The sequence below is a fragment of the Cyprinus carpio genome, chromosome B3 (assembly GCF_018340385.1).
Source record: "Cyprinus carpio isolate SPL01 chromosome B3, ASM1834038v1, whole genome shotgun sequence".
NCBI lineage: Eukaryota > Metazoa > Chordata > Actinopteri > Cypriniformes > Cyprinidae > Cyprinus > Cyprinus carpio.
In genome coordinates this window covers 44,689,564-44,693,055 of record NC_056599.1, presented here as the reverse complement: position 1 = coordinate 44,693,055, position 3,492 = coordinate 44,689,564, and the positions used below count along the sequence as shown (strand labels likewise).

General features: G+C 40.2%; 1 non-coding gene across 1 annotated transcript; it reads left to right on the top strand.

Moving 5' to 3' along the window:
* The first annotated feature begins 2,437 nt into the window (after positions 1-2,437).
* LOC122136922 lies at positions 2,438-2,594 on the top strand. Its single transcript, XR_006154409.1, has one exon. It is a non-coding gene; the product is annotated as a U1 spliceosomal RNA (small nuclear RNA).
* Positions 2,595-3,492: the final 898 nt, after the last annotated feature.

Genomic DNA, 3,492 nt, shown 5'->3' with positions numbered 1-3,492 from the left:
CGTGTTTTATAAATTATTTCCTTTATTTTAGTAAACCGTGAGGCACTGAATAATTTTCAAGCCCCATTATTTAGGCCTAAATTAAAACAAGAAATGAATAAATTAAACCTGCACCGATTTAGCTAAATCACTGAAACTCTAAAGAATGGACTGATTAATAAAACGTCCTCATGATTAAACTCAAGTTCTCTCATTATAATCAGCAAAATGCACACGATGTAAAAAAGAGCTTCATTAATTGACAACTTCAGTGATTTTAAAGGGAGACTTCTTTACTTGCTTTCATATAATTTAAGTAAAGTAAAAAAAATAAATGAATAAATAAATAAATTGCAGCCGCATTTAGATGCTGGTGTGTATCATATTCCTTAAAATATCAAAGTGCAAGATTTTCGCGGCACGTGCAGCATTTATTCTTATTTGTCTACATATTTTATTTTCATTACAAATTACAAATTTCAAATTAAAATGTCTCCTTTTCACAATTATTAGACAACTTCTGCTTGTGCTTTGTGACAAACTTAATGCATGTTCTTGAGCGCGGAATATATTAAGGGTCATTATGGATTATAGATGTAAATTTAATATAAACCTGCGATTAGTTGAATAATGACAAATGAGCGACTAGTAACTAAAAAATCTTACATGGGGGCAGACCTATTAAATACCCTCTAGACATCTCTGTTAAAGTTTTTAAAGCATTTTATACGCGTTTGCATAAATTCTGCTTTCAAAACGGTCTGTAATGGAGAGAAGCCTTAATATTGCTAATAGCGCTAATTTTCGGAGATTTTAATGCATTAGGACTTGCGTTTACTGACTTAAACTGTTTTGGAGTAAAGCAAAATGTCACCGGGCCCACTCATCGTTTTAATCATATGCTAGATTTAATTATATCACATGGAATCGATCTTACTGACATAGATATCGTACCTCAAAGTGATGATGTTACTGACCATTTCCTTGTGTATCTGGCATTTTGCTTATTGATGATAATAACTATATAGCTTCGCTAAGCGTTATCGTCCGGGCAGAACTATTGTTCCAGCCACCACCAAAGACAGATCTTCCACAAATAACCGCCTGATTTATCTCAACCGCTCTGTGTACCCATAAATACACATGAACTAGACAAAATGACTGGCAACATGGGCACTATCTTCTAATACATTAGAGCTGTTGCCCCCATCAAATTGAAAAAGGTTAGAGAAAAGCGTGACTGTGCCATGGTGGTACAACAGTAATACCCCACGCTCTCAAGAAAGAAAACTCTCGTGAGTCTTGAGCCGCGAAATGGAGAAAAAAAAACTAACCTGGAAGTTTTTAGAATCATGCGTCGGAAACAGTATGTCCAGCTATAGACAGACTCTAAAAGCTGCCAGGGCCGGCGCATATCCACAAACTCATAGAAAATAACCAAACAATCCAAGATTTTTATTTAGCTTTAGTGGCTAGATTAAACAATAACCAGACGCCACCCGATCTAAATATTCCCTCACAGTTAAATAGTAATGACTTTATGAATTTCTTCTAATATCATTAGAAAATACGGGATTAGTTTCCACTCTTATACTGATGATACTTAACTTCATACTTGCTCTCCAAGCAAGACCAGGTGAAACTTCAAAATTATATCTAAGCTAAGCAAAATTATTATTCCAAAATGTAAAAGATTGGATGACCAATAGTTTTCTCCTATTAAAATTCAGATAAGACATAGAGATGTGTATTGGACTAAAAAACGTTACACAGAATCTCGTGAGATTATGATTTTGCAATTAGATCGGATGTACTGTTACTCCTCTACAGTCAAAAATCTGGGTGTAATATTGGGACAGTAACTTTGCCTTTTGAAAATCATATTTCCCATGTTACAAAAAACAGCATTTTTCCATCTTGAAACATTTGCCAAACTACCTAAACATGTTGCACCTGTTTCTGATGCAGAAAAGCTAGTTCATGCGTTCATGACATCCTAGACTGGACTATTGTAATGCACTGCTAGGTGGTTGTCCTGCATCCTCAATAAACAAGCTACAGGTAGTCCAAAATGCAGCAGCTAGAGTGCTTACAAGGTCAAGAAAATACACTGCAAGGCTGCCCCAATTTTACAGTCCTCTGCACTGGCTACCTATTAAGTTCCGTGATCAGTTACAAAATGTTATTAATTTCACTGAGTAAGGTCTTTAATAAGCTTAGCTCCTCATGCATCTAACTGATCTTCTACCACTTCTGAAATCCATCACGCTCCCCTGTTGTCATCACAAAATGCTGGGCTTTTGGTAGTACCCTAGGATTACAAAAGGGATCCACTAAAGGAGGTAGAGCTTTTTCTGCATTTGAAACCCACTTTTTCACATTTGGCTCCCAAACTCTGGAAAACCCTTCCTGATAATGTTCGGGGTTCAGACACACTTCCTCTGTTTAAATACTTTAAATACTTACCTGGCAGGGGAGACACCATGATCAAGAAGGCGGTTCACCCAGGGCGAGGCTCGTGTTGCACTCGGCCGTGCTGACCCCTGCGAATTCCCCAAATGTGGGAATCTCATTTGCATAATTTATGGTAGTGGGGTTTCGCGTTCGCTCTCTGGTTACTGGGAAGTCATTGGCTAATGGTTAGAAGTCGGACTCCCAATCGAAGGGTTGTGAGTTGATCTCGGGCAGTAGGAATTGTGGGTGGGGGAGTGCATGTACAGTTCTCTCTCCACCTTCAATACCACAAACTTAGGTGCCGTACGGGCAAGGCATCAGACCCCCCAACTGCTCCCGGTAGCCGCAGCATAAAAATGGCTGCCCACTGCTCCGGGTGTGTGTTCCACAGTGTGTGTGTGTGTTCACTGCTCTGTGTGTGTGCACTTCGGATGGGTTAAATGCAGGCACTGAGATTCACAGTATGGGTCACCATACTTGGCTGAATGTCACTTTCACTTTCACTTTCACACTTAAATCTAGATTAAAAACACACCTCTTTGTGTCTAGATCCGGAGGCGGACCAGATGTGTCATTAGTCTAGCCCCTCCTAGTTTCCACCTCAGGGAGTCCCAGAACACCCCAATGACCAGACACCGAGGGAGAGAGGGAGTGTAATTAAACAGACTTTATTTAATTTATTTAAAGGTGTGCGAGGGAAGGGAAAAGAGGGGAATCAGAATCCACACTCTCGGGGTAGAGAGTATAGGTCCGAGTCGCTTCTGACTCTGTGACGGGGACTCTCAGGTAAACCTGTAGGTAATTTGTGTCCTTTCCTTCACGTGACTCAACAGGGTTTTTCGCAGTAGTGCCTTTGTGTTTCTCCTACAGGAGAACCGTCAGTGGGGCCCTTCCAGTCCCTGCACGCAGAGTAAAGAAGGTAAGTAATTCTGATGAATTGGGTGAGGTGCGTACCTGACGCCGTTCGCCACGAGATTCTGGGTCCATGGTTGGAAATGCCTAAAAGGTCCACAGGTAAGTATGCAGGTGAATATATGCAAGGGCGATGCACTGGTAATT